Genomic DNA, 19539 nt, shown 5'->3' on the forward strand with positions numbered 1-19539 from the left:
GCCCGTTCACACACCTCTTGGCAGTGACGGGGTGCCGAGCCCGCCGTCGTCCGGGGGAAAACCCACCCCCGGCAGCCGGGGCGGGGGCATCCCCTTCACGGACGGGGCGCCCGCCGGCCCCGAGCAGCCAGGCGGAGGTGCCGTGCGCCCCCCGGGGCTGGCACCCGCCTCGGGGGGCTCCGGCAGCTGCCCCACGCCGCCGAGAGCGGGACCCGCGGGACGCCACGCCACGCCACGCCACGCTAGCGGGGCGCGGGGGTGCAGGCGGGCCCTCGGGCCCCGGCCGGCCCGCAGCCGGCTCCCACCTCGCTCCCAGCCAGCCCGGGCACCGAGCCACCTGCCCCGGCAGCAGGATCTGGCCCACTCGCAGCAACCATTTCTCCGGCAAACACCGCCTGTGTGCCCGGTACCTCTAAGTGCTCCCTAATGAATCATCTACAGCTGCAATCTACTGCGCAGCAGCTGAAATAGATTTTCCCCTTTATTCCTCCTCTTCCCCGAGCTGCCCGGCGGGTTGCTAACACACGTTTCCTCCGGTTACGACCGGAGGTGGGCCTCATTCTGCAAACCGGGATCTCTCCATAGTGACTCTCAGTAATGACCTCTTTAGCATAATAAAGCCCCGGGGGCGGGGAATCTTTGAACTGCGGGGCAGGAGATTGGAATAAGAGCATGTCTGAACTTATTCAAATGTATGCAACAAGTTTTCTAGTTCTAAGGTTATCTGATGTGACCAACAGACTTTTTCCCTCTTCTTTTTTTCCTTGCCTGGTTGCTTTATCTAAGGAAGTACTTTACAAACTTCAGGTATGTCATTGCATTATATGAAATGGAAAGGGAACAAAAACAAGCAAACAAAAAAAGGCAACAAAACCAAGCCCCGACCCCACATTTAGTGGAAAAAAACAATAACAGAGAAAGACTCCTGTTTAGAAAGGGGGGGATGCCCTGGCCTCCAAATACAGGGCAGCAGACCTAACATCACGCCCCTGCCACCAGGAGCCCTGGCAGAACCATCAGGAACAGTGAGCGGAGGGGACCCCCACATCCCCACCCGCCCACCGGCGTCCCCCTGTGCCCCCCGGGCGCCCGGGGCCGGTGCACGCCGCCTCCGCGCCGCTTGGCCCCGCGGACACCGGAGCAACCCAAGGGCCAGGGCGCATCTCCTCGGGTCTCCCTTAAAAACACCCCCATCGGGGCATCGGTGTCCAGAGGACGGGGGAAAAAAGAGCCGCTGGCCGGTGCAGAGCCGAGCTCTCCCCCACCCCACCCCCCGGGCAATTGTTCCCTTGAGCCCCTATTAATGCGGGACATATGTTATCCACAGGCAGTAGGCAGCGGTAAGACTTCGCCATCTAACTTGTTGCTCAACTTACGAGGCGGTTCTCATCTTCTCATCAAAAGCCGCCGGTCTTTCTTCAGCCGTATGGACAAAAATGTGAACAACAATGCCCGCCTCCCTTCACTTCAAAAGCTGCCATCGCGGAGGCTACCCAGAGAATTTTCTCTCTGCCTTTCATTCCCGGTTTGAAAAAAGGCACTACAGGGCCAAGGCGCTCCTAATGCTCTTTGATGGGGATTGAATTCATTATCTCCAATAACACAATTGTGCTTGGCCAACGAAAAGAGCAAAGTAATACTCATCTAGAATTAGAGAGCGGGGCTCAGAAGAAAGGGAGCGGGAGGGTGAGGGGGGTGGGGGCATTTCAAAGGAAAAGGGGGGGAATGAGAAAACACCTATATCGAAAATCGGCTTGGAAGGAGGGGGTCCCCAGAAGTTTAAATTACAGAAGTGTATTAAGTGGCGCATTGTACGGCTCAAGGCGCCTTGGTGGTCCGACTGCGCATTCCTCCCTCCGCCGGCCGGGTCCGCACCGGCGGGGCTGGAGGTTCTTGACATCTCCCTCCCCGGGACGGCCCCGGGGCCGGCGGGCCCCGCCGCTCCGCTACCTGCCCCGGCGCCCGTCCCCGTGTCAGCCGGGCTGCGGGCGGGGGCCCCCCCCGCCTGGGGACACCGGCCCTTGCCCGGGGGCAGCCGCAGCACCTGCGGTCCCCGCCTGCTCACGCTGGGCAAACAGCCCTCTCCCCGCTCCCCGCCGCCCCCGGGGGCCGCGGGGACACCCAGAAGCCCGTCCCCGCAGGGAGCGGAGTGGGGTCTCCCAGCACCATCGCACCCCGACGCCCTGCGGGGCAAACGAGCCCCGCCAAGGGCTCCAGCGGCAGCCGGCGCGGCCCGCCTCACCGCGGACGCGGTCTCGTCGGTGGAGGGCAAGAGATGGAGGAATGAATGAATGAATGACGGAGCGAATGAATGAATGAATGAACGGAGCGAATGAATGAATAACACATAAATAAATAAATAATCGAGCACAAAAATCAACCGATTGGAAAACCACTGTGTTAATATGAGAGATTAAAATATTTGCCTGTTTGGCTTCCAGCGTAAATGTTTTCTATCGGGTGTTAGCCAAACAGGCTAATTTTCAAAGCCAAGCAAAATATAGCGATGAGCGGTTAAAGGCATCGCACGTCTGAGGGGCGGCCCCCGGGCCCGGCGCGGGCGGTGCGCGGGTGCGTGACACGCGTGTCCGCAGGCAGGCGGAGCGGCGGCCAGCGGGGCTGGGATGCAAACCGCCGTGCCTCGCCTGCCTCCGCGCACACACGCATCCATCCCGCCGCGGAGCCCACTCGTGTCCCAGCCTGCCCGGCGCCCGCTGCAGGGCCCGCTACGAGCTTCCGCCGGCGCGGAAGAGCGCGGGGGAGCCGCCGGGGCCGCGCCCGCGGAGCCCCAGCCTCACGCCCCGGGTGTTCGCCACACCTTGCAAATGACGCCTGCACGAGTGTTTTTCCGAGGCAATGCCCTTTAGTCACAGGGAAGGGGCCCAGCAAAGCGGTATGGGTCACCCGGGGACCTCCCGGCTGCTCCGGGGGCGCAGGGGGACATCCCGGTGCCCAAGCGTCAGATTGCGCTCCGGGGAGCAGGAGTCCTCCCACCCCACCATGAACTGGGAGCCGGGAACCCTAAACTGGCCAGCTGAGGAATTCCCTCTGGGAATAAGAAATCCCGTCGCCTTCGGTGGGAGGTTCGCCCCCACAAGGGACACGTTGGCCAGAGCGGGAGACGAGAGGAGAGAGAGGCGACCTCTTCCAGCCCCCGTGGGGGTTTCCTCCTGTGCAATAATGCTGACCCTGTCGCCTTGCCTTTCACAAGACAAAGCTGACCTTGACAGGACTGGTTTCTGTGGATCCACACTCCTCCTTTTAAACACTCCCTGGGCAGGGGGTAGGTTTTTTTCTTTTTTCTTTTCCTAATGAGTGTGGACCGAGATTGCACTGACCTCAGCAGAGTCCGAGGTTCAAGGATTTTCAGGATATTTCCCACTTTGTAAAGTGCCTTAGGGGTTTATTCTTATTTGAGGGGAGGGGGCTGCTTATTTGTTTAAGAAATTTAAAAAATCTAGAATGAGGTGGTTGTTCCCAGGGAAAGCAGCGCCAAAATACTCTTGTTTTCTGCAGAAGTAGGAGCGAACCTCACGTTGTTTCTGCTGAGGTCTGTTTAGACCAAGCACAGACGTTAACTGGCTAACGAAGCATTTTACTGTTTGTAGTTTACCTCCCCGTGCATAATGACTTCTCCAAAGTATACATTAAATGCCCACATACTTCATGTCCAAGAATTACTTTTTACAAGTCAGCTTACCTTAACGATCAATGTGCCGTTTATACTTTTACACAATAGACTTTAATTGTTACAAGGGAGCCCTTTGGTCTATGAGAAATAATTTGTTTTGTGTCGTAGCACAAACAGAGGATTAGGAGTTCAGGTAAGGAATAAGCAGCAGCAACAACTTAATTCCTAGGCAACAAAGATCCTGCTTTCACACCAGATTTCTTTCTAGCAAAAAGCAGGACACGGCACCATCTCCAGCTCACTGGACCAGGCAGGCATTAGTTAGCCTGCATTTCTTTCTGGTTTAAATCTGTCTGGGGTTTCCCGCCCTTCAGCCCTTCCAGGGCCAAAAGTTGCATGTAATGCTATGCAGTGCTAAGTAAAAATAAACAGAAGAGATTCGCCAAATTAAACAGAATTCCATTTTTTTTTTTAAGTATCATGATTTAACAGGCAGCGGTTGAAGGCAGCTCTGTGGATTTAATTTTTAGCATTAGGTATTTCCAGTGAAAGCGGTACAAAGGCGATTGGATTTAAAAGTATCACTTTCATTTGGACTGATGGTTGATTATTTTTTATTTCCCCTGCGATCACCACCATATCCCAAATTCGGGTGGAAATTGTAAAAACCAACCAGGTTTAGGACGGCCACCCTCTTTCCCTTCCAGCAGCTGGGCGCTGGCAGAGCATCATGGTGGCCCAGCCCTCGCCCCTCACCTCCGTGGGGCGGTGGGCGGCCGGGGGGACACACGCCTTGTTACTGCATTTCTATGGGTGCTTCAGTGGAGGGAACAACCTGTGCACATGTGGTGGGCAAAGCCACTTGGGACATTTTCAGCTTTGGAAACAAACCCAGGGACAACCAAAACCTGAGCTCTGACCCACCGGCTTCAGCCTGTGACAGGCAGCCTTGAGCCGAACGTTTGGGGGGGGGGGGGCGTGGGCTCCCACTGCCACCCCCGGGGGGTGGGCTCCATGGAGGCACCCATGGGCAGCCTCAGCCCGGCTCCTTCACCCCCAGACACCCCTGCTTTTCCCCTCACCTTTCTTGGCTGTTGGTGCCCTTTGACAACAGTGAAGGTGGGAATGGCTCACTCAGAACATGATCTCCTTAAAAATTAAATAAATACAAATGTGGGACATACAAGTTTATGCAGCAAAAACCTTTTGCATGCCTGTAGGAGTGCAAGCCACCAGGCCAAACCCACCTGAGAACCAAGATGGATAGGAGACAGCCAAGAGACACAGCAATGACCTGCTGAATGAAAGCAATATCCAAATGCTTCCTCTTCCCTCAACACTGTCTTTTATTGACTCCTACTTTAAGAATGAAGCCATCTGAGATCACCCTCCTAACACCACTAATCAAGGGAAAGAGGTGTTTAAGGGTGCTGAAGGATGGCTGGGAGGACTCTGGGCTGCAGATAGTTTCTACCCTTCCATTACCAGCAGTGTAGATTAGCTGGTGGGTTTCCTTCTCCCACTTCTAGGAACCTGGGAGAGGCCGACATACAGATGAGTTTCTTCCTCACTGGGACTCAGTCTCACACACAAGCGCACACACACGTACAAGCACGAACACACCCACCCCTGGACTCAAAGCATCCCAAGGGGAGAGCTGCACTGAGAGGTCAGCTCCGTAATGCAGGCCCACCGGGAGGCAACCGCCTGGGCCTCGGCCGTGCTCAAGCCAAACGAAGGCTGGAAATACCGTAGTGGCAGAAGCAGGGGGCCTGCGGAGGTACTTCCAACCTTTGGTTATCAGCTCTTTAAAACAGGGACTGTTGTTTCACTCTGTTACAGAGTGTGTTACAATCCATGGGTTACTGGACTGTAATAAGTAAATAAGATCTAATGAAATAATAGCAATTCTAAGTGCCTCTGAGAGATGCACGGCACTTTACAGCATGGACCTGCAAGAGCCACTCAGTATTTTTCAGCAGTAGTTCGGATTTTTAAAGCTTGGGGAAACTATGTGTTTCCAGACTCAGCTTGATGCTATGAAAATACATTTCTTTCACTAAAAATAAAGAAAGGATACAATATTTTTCATATATTGTCTGATAACGGCATTCTTCACGTGGTAGTTCTGAACTTTTTGGCAAATGCATATTCATCTGAGAAACCAGAACATTTTGGTCTACCATACTGGCAGATTTGCCAATACCTTTAAGTTTCTGGTAACATGGAAGACTTTAATATGTATTAATATGTTTTCTAAGGCATAAATGTGTTCCCATTGTATATATTGTCTCCATTCTAGAAATGCTGGAATAGAATAAAAGCCACAGTGTATATTAATCAGAAAAGACATTAATGGAAAGGAGTTGTTCCTTTTCAAATTTGTAACTTCAGAAGAAGGAAGGTCACTGTACTTAATCAGGTGGATTCTTTGTGACAGGCAATCTAAGAACAAACAATCAATATATATATTTTGGATCGAATACTTCTTAACAGTCAGATCCTCTGGACTGCAGCAAATACACAGCACGTGCCGATGAGGTCGTAAAGTACAACAGTCCTGTTCCCATGCCAGTAACCTTAGTAAGGAAAAAAAAAAATAGAAGAAGGAAAACCACAAAGAAAACATCAGCTGTCGTTATACTTAAAAAAAAAGAAAAAAATTATTTTTCTCAATTTTTCCCTGGAAGTATCAATAATGCCTTTCAATATTGAGCTGCAAACCACAGCTAAAACCCTATAAAGATAGTCAGTATACAGACACACGAAGACACAGAGCTCTTTAATGTACCAAAGGCACAGGCTGGAGCTCTCCTCATCTGCAGGGACCTGTGCCCTATAGGTTTTGCGGTTTGGCACATGCAACACCCCCGAGCCAGTATGAGTGGAGCAGGATACTTAGAAAATTAAAGACCTACGTGGGGAAAAAAAAAAAAAAAAAAAAAAAAAGAAAAGAGTTTTTTCCAAAATAACACTGGTTTAAATACAAGATTATTGCCCGGCTTACTAAACACAGGGGCGTCCCGAAGTGAGCACAGGAGGAATTAAAGCTCGGGCCGCCGCAGGGCGTTTGCAGTCGCGGCGGTAACAGGCCGGCTTGCCCGGCGCCCTCCCCGCCTCCCCGCTCTCAGGGCGGTCCACGGGGCTTCGCCTCTTTTTGGGGGGCGGCGGGGCTCCCCGGCCGGCTGCTGCCGGCGTTGCCGCCGCCCCAGGCGGTCCGGGCGGGGGCCCGACAGGCAGCCCACGCCCTCAGCAACGCGCGGGGATTTCCCCCTTCCCCGTCCCTCCCCCGTCCCGCAGGCCCACGGCAATCCCGGGTGGGTGGGCTGCCGCCGGCGGCGGGGCATTATCGGTCCCGGGGCGGTGGGGGCTGCGGGCGGGGAGAGCCAGCGGGCCGGGGAGGCCCCCTTGCACGGCGGGCGGGCCCGGCGGCGCCTTTCCCCGGCCAGCCCGCCCGCTGCAAAGCACTGGGGGGCGAGCGAAGGATCCGGCACATTTGTCAGCCTGTGACTGTGTTGAAATCCCCCCCTCAGCTCCGTAAGGCAAGGGCTTAGTGCCCCCCGCCCCGCCGGCCCCGGCTCACGGCTGCAGGCAGCGGCCGGCCGGGCAGTCCCCGCGGGGCGGGCAGCGGCCGGAGCGCTCCCGCACGCCGGGGGACTTCCCCCTCCTCCTCCGCCGCCTCCTCCGCCTCCTCCTTCTCCTCCTCCTCCTCCTCCTCTTCCTGCTGTCGGCCGAGCCCCGGCGCGACCTGGGGCAGAGGCACCCGGCGGCGGCCGCCGGGGCGCAGAGACCCGCGGCCGCGCTCCCTGCGCAGCGCTCCGCGGGGCTGCAGCCGCCTTCGCTCCGCCGGGGTCACCTGCGCTCCCAGCCACCGCTGGGGGCCTGGGCTGCAGCTCCTCGGCGGGCGGGTATCTACCAAAAACTGCCTACCTGCCTGTAAGGTTATTTATTTATTTTTTAAGCACGAGTAACTGTTCTTCTGATCAGCGGTTTTCTTAAAAAAAATGGAAAAAAAACCCCTCAAACCCCCAAACCCCCTCATCTATATGCCAATGGTCCATGTAATAACCATGAAATCAAGCCACCTCCATGTCAACAGGTTTGCACTGTGTATGTGAAAATGCCAGCCTCGTCGAGGGTGAATGTGAAATCTGATCTTGCTTCGGGTTCAACCGAAAGACCGAAATGATTCATGCTTGACTGTGTCTCCTTGATATTTCTTATTTAGGTTTTTCCTGCTTCCTCCCTCCCGTCTCCTGGTGCACGCTCATTCCAAGGGGTCCTTCAAACACTCAAAGAGTGTAAGAACAATGCTATATGCAGTATTTCCTTGAAGGGTTTTATTACTAGGCTATCTAGAATGAAAACAAACGGCATTTCGCAAAGCACTTCTTTAAAAGAAAAGCAGCCGGCGGTTGTTAAAAAAGGGGCAAGCCACTCGTGCATTTAATAGTATCCTCTCTTTCCTTCTGAGCTGCACGATATTTGGTCTTTATTTCAAACAGTCCTTGTGAATGCCTGATTCCCACCTTCAGTTTTAAGAAGTTTGCTCCCCAGATGATGGACACCTTTTTGCTGGCGGGGTGGCCCCACCCATTGCCCTCTGCCAGGTGTCTGCCACATCTGCCTGCAGGTGAAGGGAGACAGCACTTAGCAAAAAGGGCCGTGGGCTTGGGGAGGCCAGGCTCACGCAGCCCCTGGAGAACCAGGGAGGGGGCCCGTGACTGTGGAGCATGAGAGAAGCAGGGATGGGAATAACGAGCAATGAGGGCTTGGAGGAAAGGTTCAGGACGTGGAAGGAAGGGATATAAAGCAGACAGTAAGCGAGGGAAGGTGGACCAAGTCGTCACAAGTCAGGAGAAACTGAGCGATGCTGGGAAAGGGAGATGACTGCAGGGAGCAGATGGCTGATAGGGGATAGGGGACAGCATGAAGGTGGACCACACCTGGAGCAGCTGTCTGCCTTTTCTAGGAAGTGAAAAATAATAGGAAAGCAATCTACTGGCTGTTCCCCCCTGTGCAGACGATAGGAGACATACAGTGGAAGTCTGCCTCTGAACAGCAAACAAGGAAGCTTGCTTTTTTATGTGTGTGTTTAAGGTTGAATTTTGACCCCGAGCTGACATCATGCAAATCAAGTGTTGGCTGCTTCCCTCCAAAGGCAAAAGAAATCCACGGAATCAGGTTAAAACAAAGAGTTACTAATGTTTAAATATCTCCTGGTTTGGGATGGAGGGGGAGGCTGAGTCAGGGGTTTCAGAAGCTGCTGTCACCTTTGCCAGTGGTCGGGAATAACCACGGTTGTTTATTTGCAGTACGCACCAGGCCCTTTATAAACCTGTGGAAGGACAGACCCTGCTGCCACACTGCGCAGTCGAAGGACTTGCAAGATAGGATCGTCAGGTGTTTCTTGGTATTATAATGTCACAGTGTCTCCAGGTTGGCTTTAAAGCATGTAAGAGCATGCGGAGCGTACTACTGCAAAAGTTACAAAGCTATAGGCAATAGAGACTCAGGTTAGATAAGGGGCTGGCTGGGTGGAGCTGGTGAACAATGCACGAAAGTGCTTTTCTTTCACTGATCTTGGTTCAAATTAAGGTTAAATTCCAAGGGGAGTGTATTTTTCTCTCTCTCTCTCAACCTCTCTCTCTCTCTCTCCAGGAAGAGATTTTAAAGGGCATCATTTTCAGTTTCACAAAAAAAAAAAAATCACAAAGAAAGATACATGTTAATACAAATGTAGCATTCCACAGAGGGGAGCTAAGAGCTGCTGGTGTCGCACCCACAGCTTTTATTCAGCCCAAGTGAGTTCAGCAGTTGCAGCACCTGGCAGGAGCAGGATTGATCCTGCCGTCAAGAAACGGCTATAGCAAAAGCAAGACTGCATACAAGCCACAGAGTCTATAGAGAAAAAATGCTGATATACAGGAGTGGAAGATGGGATTATGAAAATAATACATAGAGTTCAAGTAATTTTTACTAAAATGGCACAGTTGTTCTCACTTTGTATGGCTTGGAAATCCATACCTTTACCCTTGGAAAAAAGTAAATTAAAACCTCATCTATGTAAGTATACAACAAAAGGAAATAGAATATGAATTTGCTATTAAATCTACAAAATTGGGTGCTGTATCTGACAAAGGCAACAAGGCTTCCAGCTAGCTACTCTGAGACCTGCTTTTGCTGGGGGAAAAACCAAAGAAAAAAAAAGGAGAAAAAAAGTTGGATCAGCTTCTTCACAAAGCAAACTTCATAGAATTTGTTTTGCAACCTGTCCATCATTAGTTTTCTGCTTTAGAGCCAACGTTCCAGGGCACTGTAATAAAGTGCAATAGATTCTGTGTCCTTCCAAAATCTGAAAGCAGAGATGTGGTCTCTCCTATGATAAGAGCTCCCCAAAGTGCAGGGGCAAAGGTGGCACACATTTAATGCTGGCTTTTCTTTGGTATGACAAGAGCTCTTGAAAATCAAAGGGGAAATCTGTGGTCTTGATCCCATGAGATAGTATGAGTTTGCTATAGGGGAGTTCTTGGCTTTCAAAGGAGCCCACAGGACCTCCGCCCACACACTGCGCTCTAACTAGAGGGGTGCAGCCAGCTCCGCCATGCTCGGGGCCATTTGTCATCCCTGTGACTGCTTTTGTCTTTTAAGGAATACGAGACATTGAAATATGTTATATGCCAGCACAAACTACCATTTCTTCCCTCGGTAGGAAGACTTATTTGCCACATAGACAGTACGCGGTGCAGAAACACAAAAACCAGCCCGTCTTTTCTGAGCTGTGCTCTTTTCCCCCATCAAAACAAAATATTCTGCCCCATCAGTAAAATGAGTGTTCTTAATATTGACCCTCTGTAGCTCCTCATTACCATAAGAAGGCTGCAGCATGGACTCAAGAAATGATTGCTTCATGCATCTTGCATGGCTTTACAGTCCAAGGCAGCCATGCCAGGTGTATTTCAACCTAAGTGTTAACATTCCTAGGAATACTTTGGTCAAAAACTGCTGCCACTCCACACCAGTCCACCTAAATAACATTTCTTTCAAGTGCTGCAGAGCACACAGCTCTGACAGCATCGCTTAATCAAACAGTAGTAATTTAGGGACCATCAGTGCCATAGCTGATGATTGAATGCAGCCATTACTGATGGACCTGAAAGCTAAGTTACCAGCTGGATACCCCTCTAGCTGTGAGGGGCAGACGCTGCTGTCAGGTAGGGCAAAACTCAAGTGAATTCAAGGTACAGCCTCATAGATTTTGTGAAGTGTCTGCCAGGAAGGGCAGATGCTCAGCGCTGGCATTCAGCTCTGCAGTTCTGTTCTTGTTATATCCTTCCTTACATCTTTCAGTCCCGCTTTTGACCTCCTCCCTCTTAATTAGCATCAGTGCAGTGTTTCTCACCCCCTTTTCATGGTCAGTGCAGGATCACTCTTCCTCCTCAGCAGCTGTCATCCCTCGCTGCCAGCCCTGCCTGCCTCTTAAACCGCTCCCTGTCACGCTCATGCCAAGAACAGCCTCGCCCCCTTCCCTGGGAGCGGAGCAATATTCCTGCCCATCAGATCTACCCCCAAAATCACTTCTTTCCATTCACATTCCACTAACCTCTACCCAGCTACTATTCTTACCATCCTTTAACTGAGCTCAAATTACAGTGTAATTAAAATCACCATGGAACACAACTAGACCAACAAGATTAACTACACAATCACTTTGCTTTTTTTTTTTTTTTTTGTAGCAGCCTTACTAGACATTTACCTGGCTTCAGCTCTTTTGACTTTCAGGTGGTTATGACAGGGAACTATTTCTTTCCATATTGGGGAAGATTCATGGTCCAGCAACAAAAATACAGGACACAGGCATCAGCATTAATGAAGGAGAGTTCACTGAAATGAGCTTCCTAGCTCTATTTTACCATCTTTCTTTCAGCTTACTCTTTCATCATTGTTTTCTGCCTCAGACTATTTTCTGTCTGGTCTCTTCCACATCCAGAAAATTTTAGGGAGGAATGGACCACAAATACAGCTACTCTGACTCTAGAATTGACACTAAGCACAAGGTCCTGGGGTGATGCTGTGCCTTAGAGAACGAGCGCGGTCCTTGGAATCAGGAAAGCACACAGTAAGGGCGGGGAGAGATCAGCTCCATATAGACCATCTCTGAGAGCAGGAAAGGAGTGTTGTGTCCAATTCAAGCATCTGCATGCCCAAGAATTAGAAATGCCTTACTGTCTGAGCAACACCTGATAAGTGATATCAGAAACTCACCCTGTTCAGTTTATCCAAGAGAAGATTAATGGTAATCTGTCCACGGTCTCCAATTATAAAAATGAGGAAGAACTTGGGATAGTAAATTGCTCTTTAAGTTCTCAGGAAAAAGCAGTTTAATGAGACCTTCGGGTCTGAAGTTGAAAGAAGACAAAGACAGACTAGAAAACAAGTCCAATAACCACAGTAGATTCTCTGTGGAGTCCTTAGACAGGGATCTGTAATTCCCCACACATCTGCAGTTCCACCTGAAGGCCTGGGATCTGCTTTAGGGGTGGCCAACAGACCAAGGGGTGCTGGATTTAATGCAGTTCTGGTTGGTATCCAGCTTTCCCAGGGTGAGTGCACCAGAAAAGCAACAGTAAATCAAGGAGGAGGAGCCTGCCATGTGGTTTTTATATGTTGAACCATTCTACAGGGTTTCTCACCTTTACAATGCACAATAGCTTTTCAAGCCAAGGAAATCTTTTTCTTTGGGTTGAGCTATATTACATGCACATATTATAATCACCATAAATCGACATGGTAGCTAGCTAGATACATGTGTTGTATATGAATCACTTAGGTAAAAGAGTAACCGAATAGGAACTAAAGGCATAATTTACAGGTTTTGCAAGCGGCGGGGTGGGGTGGAAGGAGGGAACAGGACATGCCTATGGCAGGTGGTGGTGTATCTCCTACACATCCTGGGTCAAGAGGGTAATATGTGGTTCAGCCTGCCAGACCTCAGCTTGCTTTACTACTAGTGGAAAGCAATAGTCACAGCACCTAGTTAGACACCTGCAGCAGGTGGTTTTAGAAGAGCCCTAAGAAGATAAAATGTAAATAGCACTGAGAAAGAATAATATGACAATTAATGAGATGGTAGGTAGCAGGTCACCCGATAACAAATGGTCGGCTCTTCAGGAAATGAGGCGGTGCGAGGGTGAAGTTCTGGATGAAACACCTCGTAACAAGTAACGTTAGTCATTTGCAGACCAGATTTCAATGACTGCGAAATTACAAGGATAATGCCATTACTGAAATTCAGGGTGGATAGTTACAATGGGCAGTTGTGGATTTGCTATATAGGACTGTTGAGAACAGTCCTGTGGGATTTCACAAAAACACACACTGATGAAACCGTATTTTCTTTAGGCACAGGCAGCTCAGATTTATAAGAGTCTTACTCTAGTGGCTGTTAGAGCTCCGGGGAAATAAAGTTATCATGAGCAGACAAGCAAAATGTGGAGGAAGCAGGGCATTTAGCTGCTTGAAAAGCAATTGAGCTGAGTTTCTCCATTATGCAATCGAAGAAGAGCAAAACTGTGAACCTTTCTGGCCTTCGTTCCAGCGCATGCTATGGCAGTCATTGCTGTATTCAGATGTTTGATGCTGTAGTTGTGCAGGTAAGAGCAGTCCCTCTCACTCTCCAGAGGTATCACTGCACACTGGCAGCACAACCCTTAGTCAAGCTTTTGCTTAACACAGAGCACAGGGGGAGTTTATTCATCTTTGTCCTTGCTTCTCCTGCACTTCAGGCTCTCTGGAGGTGAGCAAACTCTAGTCCAAAAGTACTATAAATGGGTGCAATTAGTCCCATATGCAATGCCTTTGGGTCAGAATGGGGGAACCACAGTCCAGCAGTGAGCCCTACTCTGTGCAAAACAGATGTCTCCAAACAGCAAATTCCCGAGGCAGATTTCATTCAAGGATGCATCTCCATTTGTGTTTTTGGTTTATGTTAGGGGTGCACTCTAAAAGCCACTCTCACAGCTGGCTCCACTTTCTGTGCTTTGGTTCACATCCCCAAGCAGTCTCGATGCACTCAGGATACCACAGAAATGATACTGAGAGATGTGCTTCTATCACCCGCTACCAGGTAGCCCAGCCCAGGCACCACCATGGAGCTAGCCCCAAAAGCACAGAAGTTGGCCGTGGGGGGCTCCGTGCCATCTTTTTGCTCTAGGGATCTGCTTCTCCTGCACTGCCTGACCTGGTAATCTAGACATGCAGAGGTGCAGCCATCATTTGGGCACAGCCCTGACTCATGCACCTGTGATATGTTACTCTGGCAAGGATGTGCAGAAACACTGAACATATTCAGTCAACCAAATTCGGTAAATGGCTGAGACTGGATTGCCTGAATAAAACAGAGGTGACTTCAGGCATGGACAGCTGTTACATGTTGTCAAGGGCGAGAATGGTGTTAAAAACTTGCTTCCAGTCCTCTATGGACACAGAGGCCAGTGGTTCCCTGTCTGCTGGGACCCCACAGGCAGATGGTATCTCAAGACCGTACAAGGATCTGCAAAGCACAGTCACCCTCCACCGTTTCTCCCTCCCTTTCTTTCTTGACCCCTCCTCCTTCCCCACTTGGGTCACCAGCACATGCAGCACCATGTCTCTTGGCTGCAGCTGGTCTGATTAATATTTATTTGGCTGGTTTTATGGGGACCTGTTGAATTAAGGAAGAACTTACCTCAGTATAGGAGATGTCTGGGCCCAAGAGGTCATATGGTCTGAACGGCCAAATGAGCATCTCTGCCTTGGCAGTGCACGAGTGTGCACCAGGCGACGAATCCTGCATCCCTAGGGAAGGGGGAACGTGGGTCATCTAGTCAGCAGAAGGAATGACTGCCTACATCGTGCTGCTGCTGAACCTCAGTTACAGCACGCAACGCAGCTGGCCCCCAGGATAATATCCCTTGGGGGAACAGTCGGTCCCCAAGACCACACTAACCTTTCTGAGCCCCATTCCTCATGACAGATCCCCTAGAAATCCACTCATTGTCATAGTATCACCCCTATATCTTTGGATGCTCTGAAACTCCACAGGTTCCCCCTTGCCTTTGAGGGAGCCCCTCCCTTCTGCAAAGATGAATATTGCTGCTCCTGGGAAGAGGCAAAAAATAAAATATGTTAGGATGGTAAAATTCATTTTTGTTGACTCTCCTGGGAAGCTGTAAACAGCCCCAGAGGTTTCTCCATGGCCCAGTAGCCAAACATTAGTCTATAAAGCAGCCCAACAGGGGTATTATTTTTCTTAAAGACCACAAAACTCCTTTTGTACATATAAAATTTGTTGCTGATATGATTTCATAGCTTGACTTAAAGCAACTACTGAGCAAATATAGGGACATTAAAATTTAAGCCACCAAATGACAACTTTGCTATAGACATTGCTCTTACTTTTATTCATACAGTGGCAACTCATTATCTTGGACTAATAATGGAGACAGCCCAGAATGAATCCCTGAGAGCTGTAAATTAGCAAGGACCAGATCTTCCAGATGTTCCTAGTGGTCACCAGTGTGGCCCACTGAAAAGGCTGCAGCCCCTCTTAGCCCCCTTCTGGCTAAGCCAAAATCAGCTAGGTTAACCAAGCCCTGCTCATTCTCTACTCACTTGGACAGAAGAAGCCATGACTTTCTAAGCCAGAGAGAGGGAACTGTTAGAAATGTGATAAAGAGCTGTGGATGGCTAGAGGTGGCATTTCATGAGTACACCTGAGCCAGAATAGTGCTTTGACATCTGGGAGCACTGCCTGCACCAATAGAGGTGGTAAAATCTGCCTGGAAAATCCTCAGTTTAGTTTAGTCAATTCTAATCAGGCCCAGAGTGAAGAAATACAACATATAGTCAAATGCTCATTTAGGCATTTCTTTTACCAGTTTGGGGATAAAGTACTATTGTTATTAATTTTCCTTTTAAATGTATGCTGAGATTTATTGGTGAAAATCGTAGAAGGGATCAGAACTTATTAAATATAATTCAATATTTACCATTTTGATATAATAACTTTTTGTGTCATAGTTATACCAAGAAAGCCTTAGCAATAGGACAACTGCCATTTCTATTGCTCAACCTGTGAGAAGTAGAGGGGACACTGCCAATTTTCATACTGATTATACAGTGACCAAAACAGCTAAATGTCAATTAGAAATATTGTTTAATTTGAAATTTAGAACCAAGGTAGCTTGCCCTATGAAACAAGAATTCAGTGAAAAAACTGAACACAACCAAATTTCAACAAATTTCCTAGCCTTATGCTCACACACCAACTTTGACCTCAGTGAGACACCTACTTTCAAACATTACAACAGCCGTATCTTGCTTTGACTTCCATGAAGTTTTCAAGACTTCTATCTATAAGCAAAGCAAAGTATTTCTGTCACTCACTGTAACAACTTTTCCTCCTTTTCTATGTCTGAAGCAAGCAAAGCTTCCACACTCATGCGTTTTCGGATTTCACCCAATTCCTTTCTGCTGTTCTGGTCAAAATTTAATTTCTATCTATCATCTAGCACTTTTGCTGTCACACTGCTTTAGCAACAACAGGGCAGTCCAGGTGTCCTGATTTGTGCCTGCCTTGTCTAATGGGAAGAGTCCAAGCCAAAGCTATGATTTACCCATGTCTTTCTCAGTTTGCTGACTGGTTCACACACTGAGAGCTCATAATCCTATGTCTGATATGGTGTTTTGGAGCCCCACAGCTCCGTATCCATGTCTAATGATGTGGATATGGAGCCTTAAATTTTTGGACTGTGGATGAGGGTAGCATCCCCACCAGTGAGAATACGGTCGAGAGGTAGAACTGGTCTGCCATACCACAGTCATAGCTTGAAGCATTTCATTTTCTGCCACTGCCATTTTAAAACAACCGATACAACAAATGCCATAGCTGATCACAGTCCTAATCTTTATCTATTCGTGTGTATTCCTCTCGCGCTTAACTCTACTGGTACTGTTTAGTAACCATCATCTGTAATATTGATGTTCTCCATGCATTGGTAGAATGTTAGGGGTGAGAGAGAAAATTTTTCCTATATAAAGTGGAAGAAACAAAGCTGATGATAATTTTGTATAGCATGTTAAAGCACCAAATGGGGTGATATTAGTGCTATGAGCATGTGTTGATGGAGACTTCCCACTGTTTGTTATTCTATTTCTAGTCTAGTATACTCTCACAGAGGCTGCATCTGAGTTGAGTATGTTCTCTGAATAAGCTAAATATGCAAGTGAAGAAATCAATAATTTTTTGAAAAGCTGATTCTTAACAAATACTTGAAATCTTGCTTCTAAGCAAAATTTCAACTTCTAAGCTGATATCTGTAAGTTGATGTCTGTATCAGCTTAGACATAGTAATCTCATTTCTCATAGACTGATTTTTGAAGAGTTTACCTCTTTTTGATCACAAAACTTGTGAAATAGTGGCACTACATCAGTGGAAGTCAAATACTAATGAACAAAGTCCTGAGGTTTCCGACAATGAATTAGAGTAGTACCACAGTAGTGTTAAATTTTTGCATCTTAATCTTTTGATTTTCTTTTTTTGCTTTTGTAAGTTTGGCTCTGGAATTAGTTCTGCTAATGAACAAATATACCATTGTTTCCATCCTTTGAACTCTTTGGGAAACCATTTTTCAATTTTATGTAAAATACAGAGTGCATGTTCATGTGTATTAATCATCATAAATTCATGTAACGTATTCCGCAAGGTTTATCATAACCTTACTTTAGCACTGCCACTGGGAAGCAGTTGTGACCAATTCTACCAGCTATATTGCTGTTTTACCGTATAACAATGAATCTGCTTCTATCATGTTCAGAAGCCATTCAAATAACGATGAACTGTGAATGTGACACTGTGTGGACCTTTGGCCCAAGGTAACCATGGAGGAAACATGCCAAACTCCTCCTGATGACAGCTTCTCAGAAAGGAGTGTGACCCCTTGCAGCTGGCGGCTGGCTGGGCAACGCACCGAAGCACGTGCACAATTGTAACAGTGTGCTCCAGGACTTGCTGAACGGGGGTTCTTGCAGGCCTTAAAAAAATATGGTCATTTCAATTTATACATTCTTAACTTTTTAAGTTTCAGTACAAGTTTCAGGTTAAAACTTATGAGAAAATAAAAGGTGTGTTTTTTTTTTTCTAATAAAAAACTAAACTAAACATTGCCCCTGCCTCCCGCCCCCACCAAGGGAAGGAAAAGAAAACCAACACCAGGTGAAAGAGACAGCTTTTCCTTTTCCTTGAGCTATTCTATCAGTTCAGTACACCTTTTCAACCTGTTTTCTTTATTGGCTGGCCCTCCACTCACCATGAGGGTTGTTAGTACTTACTCATCACAGTACACAGTATGACTACGAGTAAAGCACTGCAGGATTTGGTCACTATTCCTGTATTTGATTAATTTTACAACCAAGTCTTGGCTACCAACATGAAGCCCTAAATTCTGAAAACACTTCTGGCGTTGCATTTCTGATGTTTAGTTGAATAGAGTTACCTTAAAATTGATTAAGTTAATGGCAATATTTTACAATTAACAAAAAAAACCCCAAAAACACACAACCCCAAAACCCAACGCCTTTTGTAAAGACTATTGTAATAGAGGGATTATAAAATACAAAAGAGAGAGAGACAGGTAACCCGAGATGCAATTTTGGAATGCAAACTTTTAGTTCAAATGTGCAAGCTCGAACTTAACAAATGTTTAAAATATTTGAGTTTTTCAAATGGTGCCAAAATAAACCATGTCTTTTCTAAAGACTACATATTTAGCTAGGCACTGGCAATGTAAATCTTTCAACCATTTCAAGTATTTGTTTAAAAGCCTCCCAGAACACGTGTGCTCCCAACAAAACTGAAGAATGAAATGTTTAGACCACTGAAGCTCAACAGCTGACTTATAATCAACCTAATATGAGAACACCACTTTGGTTTTTTGGACTTGTGAATACATTTTATTTACCAATGCATGAGAAGAACAAACAGAGAAAGTCCAGTTCTGCAGACCTGATGTGAAATGGTACAGCGATAAGAGTCAGTACATGTAACGCTGCGACCATAGCAAGCACAGTACCAGAGAAACTGCCAGTCCATGATTTCATGTGCCACACGGTTTATTCTTGCACAGGAGGAAAATCTTCTGGGGTACAAATTAAAAAGAAAAACCCCAACAAACCTAACAGCCTTCATCTGGAATCATTCTAAAGGAAGAAAATAAAGGCACAGAGGAATCCTAGCATTTAGATAGCAAGCTCATTTGTGTACGTGGATTAAAGATGTTACAAATCTTGATCACCTGATAAGAATATCCATAAAGCCATTTAATTTGAAAATTAAGGTATCTTGTAAAACGTCCTCTGATTTGGAATATATAAATAAATAAATGCGCCTGTGACAACATATTGACATTACTAAACTATTTCAATATGATGGCTTATTTATAAAAGCAGTTTTAATACTCCCCTACATTAATGATTAACTAATGAATCTTACTTTCTTGTGAATATATTTAAAGAGGAATCAAACCGACTTCATCTACAGGATTCCACTAACAAGACTGAGCTGGCTCTGAACTTTTCAAATATCAGCAGTTTTCCCAACACTAGTACAGAAAACCATGCTACCAATTTTGGGCTGTGGGCTGAATGAAAAACAGTACTAAATGACTAAAGGTTCACAGTTCTTTTCTGTTAAAGTTGATTTGTCACAATATTGTTAATTAGTGAGGGCTTAGGGAAGGCTTACTATGAATATAATTACAGTGCTGAAAAGCATTAATAATGCTCTTATCCCGAGCCAACATGATGCTATTTACATATTTTACCCCGGCATATACCAGAAATGGCTCTCAATGCATAACGTGCTGCAGGA

The sequence above is a fragment of the Platalea leucorodia genome (assembly GCF_965183815.1).
Source record: "Platalea leucorodia genome assembly, chromosome: 7".
Taxonomy (NCBI): domain Eukaryota; kingdom Metazoa; phylum Chordata; class Aves; order Pelecaniformes; family Threskiornithidae; genus Platalea; species Platalea leucorodia.